The sequence below is a fragment of the Toxorhynchites rutilus genome, chromosome 2 (assembly GCF_029784135.1).
Source record: "Toxorhynchites rutilus septentrionalis strain SRP chromosome 2, ASM2978413v1, whole genome shotgun sequence".
NCBI lineage: Eukaryota > Metazoa > Arthropoda > Insecta > Diptera > Culicidae > Toxorhynchites > Toxorhynchites rutilus.
The window spans coordinates 149,507,823-149,520,657 of record NC_073745.1 but is presented as its reverse complement, the minus strand read 5'-3'; positions in this window follow the sequence as shown (position 1 = coordinate 149,520,657).

The following is a 12,835-nucleotide window of genomic DNA, read 5'->3' as shown; positions in this document are numbered from 1 at the left end:
CTCCATCTTCAGTGCGGAAGCTTTCGCTCTTTTAATAGCTACCCAAGAATGCACCCATGATTTCCTTCCTAACACAATATTCTCCGACTCAGCTAGCTGTCTCCATGATCTTCTGAGTGGAAACAGCAAACACCCATGGATTAAGCAAACAGAAGAGGCTGCTTCAAATAAAAACATCTCCTTCTGCTGGGTTCCTGGTCACTCAGGAATCCGCGGAAACACAGCCGCCGACATACTGGCCGGCAAGGGCAGCAAAATAGAACCCCCAGACATGCCCTGTCCTCCATCTGACATTGTCCGCTGGGTAAAACAGCAAGTCCGTGAAAGTTGGGACATAGGTTGGATAAACAGCCGTCCCACTCATCTTCATAAAATTAAAAATTCCACTCTCCCTTGGGAGGACCGTCTCAATAGTAGGGAAAGGCAAGTCCTTACCCGTCTTCGAATTGGGCACACTAACTTCACCCACTCACACTTGTTCTGCAGAGCCGAAAAACCCCAATGTGCTTGCAACGAAGCTCCGGTTTCCGTTAGCCATCTTTTACTTGAATGTCAACATACCAAAGATGCTCGAGTCCGACACAACATAGGTCAGAGTCTCCGAGATATCCTCAGTAGAGACGAGACCCAAGAAACCAATTTAATTGCGTTTCTGAAAGAAACCGACTTCTTTGGTAAAATCTAAATAGAAATACTAAATACCTTGGAAATTGCTTAGTAAAGTTCGCCACTTCACAGTCATGTATGCGTGTTTATGTGTGTATACACATGTATGTACGGGTCAGAAGGAAGGAATTCATACATGTATATACACGCATTCAATAATAATAAATAACAAATAATATAATATATACTTCCATACTCACATCTATCTTCTATCCATTACATTATAATTTAATCAACTTTCTATTCCTACAGCCAAACTCACCAAGGAGGACAAATTCATTAAATAAACCTCTACATTTTTCAGCTCTACTATATACCATTAAATTCAAAACCACTATATTTTATTATCTATTCAAACTGTATTTCATTTCATTTCACCCCACCCCACACCCCACTCCTCCCCTCTTTCCATCCCATACCACTCCCACCCCCTTCCACTCCTCTAATCCCACCCAAATCCTTTCCACTCCTTTCCTTCCTATCCTCCTGAGAAGGGCCTTTTTGTTTTTTTTTGTTTTTGGAACACGCCTTTCGCTGGGTCACTTGTGCTTCGTTACTGCTTTGGTCCTCGGATCAGTAAATATTTACTTTTCTTTACAGCATATATTAAATATCTTATGAAGCATAGGATCCCTTCCTACCTTCTTCTTTATCCGAGAGTCGAGCGGACAGATCTGATGAGTGATTTTGTTGGTTTCCCTTTCGCCAGTCCCCTCTGGGCTGGTTTTATTGTGGCTCTTCATTGGGCTAGAGGCGAATGGACTGCAAAGTTTAAAGCCTCTTAAAAACAAAGAAAGAAGAAGAAAAATACATCATACTGATTTTAACTTCCGACCGAGAAGGTCGATTTTTCTTTCAGCAGCTCGGAGTTTTGGCGTTTCTGGACAGCGGACTGGGACGTTCCCCCTGGCGATTGTGGAAGGAGATTTGTTGCAATAAGTTTTAAGGTGACAGCAGAAGGAGAGCGGGAAAAGGCAATAGCTCGCTTCGACCGTGGAGAGCGGGCGCTCACCGGCTTGCCGGAAAAAGCGCGCGCTTTTTCGGCGTCACCGACGCCACGCCCCCTTTTTTCTTTCGGGCAGTGTTGCCAGTTTTTTTGTAGTGCCAGTAGTGAATCTTAATTATTAAATAAAATCTAAAAAAAAACACGCATACAAACAGTGAAGTGACTGAAGCAATTATTAGATTAAGTGTAATTTGCAATTTTCTGCACCTATTGGTGGCTTTTCAAAGTGCTTTATCGGAACAAAGTGTAATTTTCTAGGAAAATACCCCTTAGTGAATATCCCCCAATAAGGAATTTTAGTGGTTTTATATCCGTACCTGCTGACTATAACCTAGGTATAGTCAAGCAGAAGCATGGCTTCAAGTAGCTCCGGGCCTCCGGGAGGCCGGGCTACAAATTTCTATGAGGGCAGGCCCACCGAAGCCACCGCTCCACTATGGGCGGACCCCTCGAACGGTAATCTCCAGATACTGCTTCTGAGAGCCACAGGAGAAAAGGTGCTTCCAACAAACCCCTTCACAGTCAGCAATACCATCAAGGCAGTTGTAAAAAAATTCAACAGCGCCAAACCACAGCGAGATGATAAAAAGAAACTCCAGTACATCTTGACAACCAGGGATGAGGATACAGTCGGTAAGTTACTTTTGATTACCAAACTGATTGATAATACCCCTGTAGAAGTGATCTTCCACCCAACTTTAAACCAACGCAAATGCGTTGTGACTTGCCGCGAAGTTATCGACCTTCCTGAATCCGAACTGGTGAGAGAACTCACCGCTCAAGGTGTGATCGGCGTCAAACGCATCACCAGAAAGGACAACAACATTGTTGTGCCAACAGCCACTTTAATATTGACCAATCGCGGAACTGTCGTTCCCAATTTCATTTACTTTGGGTTCATTCGAGCCGGGACTAGAAATTTTTATCCCAATCCCATGCAATGCTACAAGTGCTACAAATTTGGGCATACGAACAAGCGATGCAAACGCGAAAATCCGCTTTGCAGAAACTGCGGCCAAGAACATCCGGAACAACAAACAGACGCAAACAAAGTATGCGATGCTTCAGCTTTTTGTGTCAACTGCCAAGGGAACCTCTCCTCTTCTAGTAGGAATTGTCCCGTATGGCAAACCGAAAATAAAATCACCAGAATAAGAATCGACAATGGAATCTCATACAAAGAGGCAAAGGAACAGCTGCAACTTCAAAACAATGCTCCAACATTCGCAAGTGTTCTGCAAGACAGACTATCCAACTTGCAAAAGCCAGCACCCAGCTGCAACTGCAAATGTAACTGCGCCTCGGCCGCTTCGGCCACTTCTAGCCGCGAAAGCACCCCCCCCCCAATTGACACTACATTCGATACAACCATGACAGATTCAACAACTGGTAGTTCATCAACTGAATCCGAAAGCGAATCAGTCATTTCTATGGATACGTCTGATGTTCCAAACAAAAACAAAAACAAAAGAAAAATAACTAAAGGATCATCCTCAGAGTCATATCAAAAATCTGAAGATGAGACCCAAACAAACAAGGACAAGAAAAGAACTAAGAATGAACAAAGACAGACACCAACAACAAATAACAATACAACCCCAACAGAAAACAACAACAACAACAACAACACACATCAAACAAAAAACAACAATAACAACAACAGCAACGCACATTCAACAAAAAACAACACAAACACAACAAACACTCCAAAGACTTCTACAACAAACAAAAACAACACCAATACCTCAAAGAAAGCTTCTCTTTCCAAGGGTAAAGGACCATCGAACTAATTCTCTTTGAATAGTTCAAACATACACACAATTAAGACTTAGGAATTAGAGTTAAAAACACCAACACATTCACTCCAACACAGAAATTCGGGATACAATGGAACTTTAGAAGTATCCGACGAAATATTCTAGAATTGTAAATGCTTATTTCAAACTCTAATCCCTTCAAGAAACTATGACACCAAACAACTTCAATAAACACTTCATCTTAAAATATATCACATATTTCAAAGAGGGTCCCAACCCCTCAAAAAACGGAGTTGCAATCGCAATCAAAGATGGCACTCCACATGATCTTCTTCCCATTACCACTGATCTTCAGGCAGTGGTAGTGCGCATTAAACACCCCTTTCCAATCACCGTCGTTTGCATCTACATCACTAATGATTCCGATCCGAACACTCTACGCGGACAACTGGACCATCTGTTCGCCCAACTTCCCGCCCCAATCATGCTTATGGGTGATTTCAACGCCCACTCATACGCCTGGGGAGGTGCATACCTCGATCGAAAAGGATCCATCATTGAGGATTTCATATCCGACCATTCTCTTCTCCTTCTTAACAACGGCCAACACACCAGAACCCATTATTCTGGTACTACTTCAGCCATCGATCTCACTATAGTATCAGACAAACTATCTTCAAAACTTTCTTGGAACATCCACGATGATACTTGCGGAAGCGATCATTTTCCAATCTTCACTTCCTTAAGCCAAACTTCTCCAGAGTTTTCAACAAGGCCAAGATGGAAATTTGAATACGCTGACTGGGCTGGCTATCAGTTTGACATTGAAAACCGCCTCTCCGCTAAACGAAATTGGACAGCCGAGGAATTCTCCAAAGTTGTCCTAGAAGTTGCAATGGTGCACATCCCCAGAACCAGTGGCATCCCTGGCAGGAAATGTGTCCCATGGTGGTCGCCTGAGCTGAAGGCAGCGATCAAAGGTCGACGTAAGGCCCTACGCAAATTAAGAAAGGCCCATCCGGACAGCCCACTAAGACCCACTCTGCTTACAGAGTTCCAAAGGGCTCGCAAAGAAGCTAAGACTGCTATCAACACAGCCAAGCACAACAGTTGGGTTAAATTCGTCAGCGAAATTAATCCCAACGCGTCAACAAAGGAGTTATGGAGTAAGATTGGCAGGCTTCATGGAAAGAAAAGAAGCAAAGAATATAATCTTCTAATTAACGGTCAATACACCAATGACCGGAAAATCATCGCCGAGGCGTTTGGAGATTTCTTTGCTTCCGCCTCCTCCAATCAAAACTACGACCAAACCTTTCTAACCCACAAAACGGAATGCGAAAGAATTCCCATCGATTTTCATACCGATGTGGAATTTGACTTCAACAAAAACCTCTCCCTCAAAGAGCTCGATTGGGTACTGAACAAAGTCAAACAAGGATCCACAGGACCTGATGACATCAGCTACCCTATGCTTAAGAATCTACCCCATCTCGGGAAAAAAGCACTTCTGAAGCTCAACAAATTCTGGGACAGTGGAACCCTCCCCAGTTGCTGGAAAGAGGGTTTAATGATCTGTATCCCGAAACCAGACATGAACAATCATCTTCTTGACAATTTCCGCCCCATCACTCTCCTAAGTTGTGTTGGGAAAGTCTTGGAAAAAATGATCAATCGACGCTTAACGACTTTTCTAGAGTCAAATAAGCTGATTGATCCCAGACAATTCGCCTTCCGTGCGGGAAAAGGTACAGAAGAATGCCTTGTAGCAATCGAAAAAATCCTAGACGACGCAACTGAAAAATTACACCACATTGATATTGTTTCCCTGGATTTATCCAAGGCCTTCGATCGGGCATGGAGGTACCCAGTGCAGAAAAGCCTTTTCGACTGGGGGATTCGTGGGAGATTAGGTCTCTTCATTAAAAGTTTTCTAGAAAACCGGTCTTTCAAAACCGTTATTAACAACCACCAATCTTCTCTAAAAATCCCAGAAAACGGCTTCCCACAAGGCTCAGCACTTTCACCAACCCTCTTCAACATTGCCATGCAATCTCTATTCGAGATTATCCCGGACCATATAAAGGTCATAGTCTATGCAGATGACATCACTCTTATCTCTACGAGCTGCGTCGGCTTAATTCAGAGAAAGAGGCTTCAAAAAACCTTAGACTCCATCCAAAACTGGGCTCTAAAAACAGAATTTAAAATTTCCCCGGAGAAATCCAAACACATACATATCGGAAAAGCTCTCAGAAGGAGAACCTATCTTCAGCTCAACAAAATCTCGATCCCTACAATGAGGACATTGAAAATACTAGGGGTCACTTTCGACAAGAAACTCAACTTCCTATCACATTCCCAAAAGACCAAAATAGCCACCAGAAAGAAACTGAACATCATCAAGGCTATCGCAGGCAACCTAGCCTCTGGTCATAGAAAGACGCTGCTAAATGTTGTAAATGTTTGGTTGGTCCCACAAATCCTTTACGGAATAGGCACCTTCAGCCGTGGAGGGGACAGGGTGTTAAACACCATTCAACCAATTTACAATAAAGCAATTAGGCTCGAAATTGGCGCTTTTCCCTCCAGTCCTACTCTTGCTGTAATGGCAGAAAGTGGGCATCTTCCCTTCACCCACCTGGTAACAAAAGCCATCACCAATAAAGCCATCCGTCACTAGTCACTCCCCGAAAGCGACCACAATGTCCCATTAATACATAGGGCTAAAACATGGTTCTAAAATCTCACGAACAAAGATCTTCCCGATATATGTGAACGTTCATCTGCGACGGGAAGAAATTGGAACGTCAAACCGCCGAACATTAACCTTGAACTTCTCAAGTCAGTTCGGGCGGGAGACCCTTCTCCAAAAGTCAAAGCCTGCTTCAATAACCTCGTTGCATCCAATTTTCAAATTAATCACCAGGTATACACAGATGGTTCAGTCAGTGCCGATGGAGTTGGATGTGGAATTTTTGAGAGTAGATACATAGGTAGCTTTTCTCTTCCACCGAATTGCTCCATCTTCAGGGCGGAAGCTTTCGCCCTTTTAATAGCTACCCAAGAATGCACCCATGATTTTCTTCCTACCACAATATTTTCCGACTCAGCTAGCTGTCTCCATGATCTTCTAAGTGGAAACAGCAAACACCCATGGATTAAGCAAACAGAAGAGGCTGCTTCAAATTAAAACATCTCCTTCTGCTGGGTTCCTGGTCACTCAGGAATACGCGGAAACACAGCCGCCGACATACTGGCCGGCAAGGGCAGCAAAATAGAACCCCCAGACATGCCCTGTCCTCCATCTGACATTGTCCGCTGGGTAAAACAGCAAGTCCGTTGGGACATAGGTTGGATAAACAGCCGTCCCACTCATCTTCATAAAATTAAAAATTCCACTCTCCCTTGGGAGGACCGTCTCAATAGTAGGGAAAGGCAAGTCCTTATCCGTCTTCGAATTGGGCACACTAACTTCACCCACTCACACTTGTTCTGCAGAGCCGAAAAACCCCAATGTGCTTGCAACGAAGCTCCGGTTTCCGTTAGCCATCTTTTACTTGAATGTCAACATACCAAAGATGCTCGAGTCCGACACAACATAGGTCAGAGTCTCCGAGATATCCTCAGTAGAGACGAGACCCAAGAAACCAATTTAATTGCGTTTCTGAAAGAAACCGACTTCTTTGGTAAAATCTAAATAGAAATACTAAATACCTTGGAAATTGCTTAGTAAAGTTCGCCACTTCACAGTCATGTATGCGTGTTTATGTGTGTATACACATGTATGTACGGGTCGGAAGGAAGGAATTCATACACGTATATACACGCATTCAATAATAATAAATAACAAATAATATAATATATACTTTCATACCCACATCTATCTTCTATCCATTACATTATACTTTAATCAACTTCCTATTCCTACAGCCACACTCACCAAGGAGGATAAATTCATTAAATAAACCTCTCCATTTTTCAGCTCTACTATATACCATTAAATTCAAAACCACTATATTTTATTATCTATTCAAACTGTATTTCATTTCATTTCACCCCACCCCACACCCCACTCCTCCCCTCTTTCCTTCCCATACCACTCCCACCCCCTTCCACTCCACTAATCCCACCCAAATCCTTTCCACTCCTTTCCTTCCCATCCTCCTGAGAAGGGCCTTTTTGTTTTTGACGTAGGACTACGTCTTTCATTTCTATACCGGGGTGTAAAATCAAAGTTTCGAAAACGAAAGCGTTACGCCGGAGACCGAGATTTTGAGCGTTAATAGCTCCTAAACAACTGAACGAAATGGTATGATAAACAGTTCATTCGAAAGATAAAATGTCTACGCGTTCTATACTTGTTACTTTCTGATCCAAAAACTTGTTTCAATAGTCTTAAAATTGCTTTCAAAACAGGCTATTGAAATCACCAATCGGTATATGAGCCGCCGCTCGGAAATTCACTCAGTTCAAACTGAACAGCGATTGGAGCATGTTGTCGCTGTTGTGGTGAAGCCCTTCGTTTGAAAGCGCGGATGAACGGTGTCACCAAGAGCCTGTTTGTGCACCTTAGGCCAGAAGGGAATCCATCAGGAGGAGAGTGATGCCACAAACGGTTCCCCGGGAAGATCTCGAACCTTAGGCCAGAAGGGAATCCATCAGGAGGAAAGTGATGCCACAAACGGTTCCCCGGGAAGATCTCGAAGCAGCCGCTACACACACACACACACACACATACACGCGCGGAATTCTTTCCGTTTGGATGCCATTCAGCATCGAGAAAGATCCGGAAAATAATCTGCCAGTACCTCTGGGAATTTAAAATTACATTCATATGAAAGAGTTTATTTTAATGTTTTCTATCCATGAAACATTGTGACCAAAAACATTTGGTTTTGTGATTTTTCAATCAATCGCAATTACCAGGATAGCTTCTGAAGATTATTCTTCCCCATCAGTAGAATATTTCCGTATCCAGTATTGTATGCGCCCACAATCGATTATTGCTCAGTCGCCGAATGTTCCGAGCTCAGAGAGTTCATTCTAGTTTGCCTTCCAAATTGCCATCGTAAACCACGCCTTCTCTCGATTCAATCACGCACAAAAAGCATACTTAAGCGATATTCTGGTGGTGAGACGCATTCATTTTTCGTGAGGACATTGACAAGACAACATCGTTGCTGAGGGTGCTGGACGGCGAAGGATCGAGATCTGCCCTGAAACGCAAGCAGTTTGTTTGAAACTGTGAGGGAGCACAGAGAAGCCGATCTTTCAGGAGAAGAGAAGGTGACCATTGAAGTAGCCGCTACACACACACATACACGCACGGAATTCTTTCCGTTTGGATGCCATTTAGCATCGAGAAAGATCCGGAAAATAATCTGCCAGTTCCTCTGGGAATTTAAAAATACATTCATGTGAAAGAGTTTATTTGAATGTTTTCTATCCATGTAACACTGTGACCAAATAGGTTTCAATCAAGTGCTATTAACAGATGGTTATCGAGTTAGCATTAACCACACTGGTGGGCTTCCAGTATCGAGGAAAATGTGGAAATATCTAATCGTTACTGAAAATAATCTGCCAGTTCCTCTGGGAATTTAAAATTACATCCATGTGAAAAAGTTTATTTTAATGTTTTCTATCCATGTAACACTGTGACCAAATACATTTGGTTTTGTGATTTTTCAATCAATCGCAATTAACAGGATAGCTTCTGAAGATAATTCTTCCCCATCAGTAGGATATTTCCGTATCCAATATTGGATGCATAAAACCTTGTGCCTCCAACGTAACGCTCTCGTTTTCGAAGTCCCCCAAATATTCATTTATTCAGAATGAATTCAGATTCAACTTCAAACAAATGATCTCTAAATCAACGATAGTCCTATGTCACCCTTGCGGTTATACCATAGATATAACCCACTTCCTGTTTTTTGTTTTTGGAACACGCCTTTCGCTGGGTCACTTGTGCTTCGTTACTGCTTTGGTCCTCGGATCAGTAAATATTTACTTTTCTTTACAACATATATTAAATATCTTATGAAGCATAGGATCCCTTCCTACCTTCTTCTTTAACCGAGAGTCGAGCGGACAGATCTGATGAGTGATTTTGTTGGTTTCCCTTTCGCCAGTCCCCTCTGGACTGGTTTTATTGTGGCTCTTCACTGGGCTAGAGGCGAATGAACTGCAAAGTTTAAAGCCTCTTAAGAACAAAGAAAGAAGAAGAAAAAATACATTCATTACGATTTGTTCGCTCGTTGGATTCACATGCAGGCTAAAAAGGGTCCTTTTCAGGATCACAGAATTATCTTCAATCTAAAGAGTTTATTGTTTTGTTATCACTCGATATCCCCATCTTGTTCGGCTAAACCTTCCTGTTTAGCGATTTGTTGCCACTCGCCACAGCTTTCACACTTGGAAAATTTCTTCCCATCCAGCTTTGTGATATGTTGTACAGTAAATTACATTCAATGCGACGTGCCGAAGCGCCACTCAGTGTCGCATTGGAGGCGATTTTAACCTGTAATTGAACATTTGCAATGACAGTGGTACAGTGTCGACTTTCAATGTGGGGTCATAATTTGGATCTCTATGTTAACAAAAATGTCCAACTAAATAAGTCGCATTACATGTCCGTCCAATTTGCTAAATGTCGAACTAATTGTAAATTACTGTACTTTTAATCTGGAAACAATTTAAGAATTGGTGAAAATTGAATAATCAAGAAAGTCCCCAACTATCAATAAGCTCAGAACAACTGCCAAATTCACATAATCATCAGATCCTGGCAAACAAATTATGAAAAAATCAATTTGTGTTTTATTATTATTTTGGATAATGTTTTAGAAAGCATTGAACTGTATTTTCTAAACTCTTTTTTGGAAGGTTTAATGGCCCTGAAAAGCGCCATGTTTTATGGAATGGTTCCAATTTAGAAAACTTTGTACTCGTGGTTTTGAAAAAAACCATTTCGAACGCCCTCGATGCCGCCTTGTTCTGGATTTGTCACCAAAGCAGTTTGTATAAAGAACAAACTTTTTTCTTCTGCTACCTGATGCCGTTTTGCGATTGCGTTTGCCACTCGCCACTCGCTGCAACTGCCTGTTGTCTTGATGTCCACCGAACCGAATATGTTTTGTTCCGAATGCGGGTTTTCTTATCGTCGCAAGCAGCTTTGCCAGCTAACTCGATCACTTCGGCGGCCGAAACTATATAACGCCGGCTAGGTGGACTGGTGCACTGGTACTAACGCGCTCGGCCTAGCTACCCTTGCGGGGAACTCCAGATCAACACGGTTCGAGCGGGATTTTGCCTTTCCCTTCACTTTTCCTCCTTTACCATGTCCAGACATGGCTGCTTGGGTTGGTTTGTTGATGTGTTGTGATGCGAACCGATGTGGTGTACGGTTTGAATGAGAATGATCGTTACGGCAGCGGAGCGGGGATTTTTAAGCTGACTGGCTGGCTCGAGAATTACGCATGTGTGAGACTGCGACCAATGTTTCGTTCATTTTTTTTCTTTTTCCTTTCCAATCGTGTTTCATTTTATTTCGCTGCTGCTCTGGTTGCCCGTTTTGGTCGGTACGATTTGAGGAGCACAAAATGGACCAATCAAAAATGGGCACATAGTGCATTTTGATAATGCTTGATATTTTACATTTATTCAATTATTTATCTCAAGAAAAATTAAATGTCATTCGTTATGATAGATGCGTAGATATATTTCCTATCAATTGATGCAAAAACCTTTGCGATCTATTGAGAAATGCTCGTGTTATAAGCGTTCCAAATCTTGCATTTTTTCCTACTTGTTCAGTGCCTAGATTTCCATTTCACCTCCTATATCTTCCGGTTAGACGTAGTCCTACGTCAAAATCGCGTGGTTTCGAGCAAATCGCGTAATTTCGAGAGAATCGCTCCTTGAACTTGAACGTTCATTCGCCTCCAGTATATGAAATGACGTTTTTCCTGGGCTCCTCAGTTTAGAAGCCCGTGTTAAGGAAGCATATTCTCCAGGCCGGAAAGTGACAAGTGAGCACAAAGGTACTCGCCACGCATATGTATTTGCAAAGCGGATTTCCCCAAGTTTTGAAGACCGTGTTAGGGAAACACATTTCGGGGGAAATAAAAATACCCCCGACTTGCATGTATTTGCAATACCGATACCGTGTTTCGCTGTTACTCTGGTTGCTCCTAGTGGGCGGCACAATTTGAGGAGAACAAGTCGGGCCTATCAGAACGTGGCACTCAGGGCGTTAGCGCATGATGCACGATAGAAGAATTATTGTTCCGAGTATATTCGTCTTTGGTTTTCTGCTTGTAGATGATCATGTATGATAATATATGTGCTCTTACCAAGAAACAACAGGGTTTTGGCAATCAATAACATTCAAAATGTAAATGGCAATGGGACTTGCATGACTTCATACAATTTAGGCTTGAAAGGCTCTCAGTCAACGTCGTACCAGATTAGGTGACTAAATCGGTAAATAATGATATCTATCGTTTGAATGTTTGTGGTTCTCACTTATGGAAGTGATGCGCGAACAAATAGAGTGTTTTCTCTACTAACGGGTATTTTCATAGGGGCGCTATAAAAGTAGACCGATAGGGACAGCAAACGACGTCATATTTTTCCCGCTCTCTTGACATTTCCCTTTAGTAAGGTTTGCCATTTCATAATGGAAAGATATACGATCCAACAACGAGTCGAGATTATTAAAATTTACTACCGAAATTCGGAGTCAATGGCCTCAACTTTCAGAGCGTTACGTCCAATTTATGCTCGTCATAATCGTCCTAACAGATCAACAAGTGAGCGTCTAGTGGAAAAATTTCAATCTAGAGGCACAGTACAAAATGTTCCCGTGCTAGTGAGACAAAGAAGTGCCCGTAGTGTCGAGAATATTGTTGCCGCTAGCGCATCAATCGAGAAAGACCCAAATCAGTTTCTCACACTTCGTCCTCAAGCGTTGGGCATCTCTGTGACGTCTTTGTTGCGAATTTTAGCGAAAATAACTTGGCCTACATCCTAACAAGATCAAATTGACGCAAGAACTGAAGTCGCTTGACCACCAGAAGCGTCGTATGTTCGTGAATTGGGCTGAACAACAACTTGAAAATGATCTGGATTTTCATCGAAAAATCATCTTCAGCGATGAGGCTTATTTCTGAATGGCTTCATCAATAACCAAAATATGCGTTATTGGTCAGCCAGCAATCCACACGTACCCTATGAGTCACCATTGCAACACGAAAAAAATACGATTTGGTGCGGTATATGGTCTGGCGGCGGCATTGGGCTGTATTTCCTTCGTAATGATCAAGATCGCTACCGTTCAATGATAACCGAATATTTTTGGCTTGAATTTGATGATATGGACTTGGACAATATGTGGTTT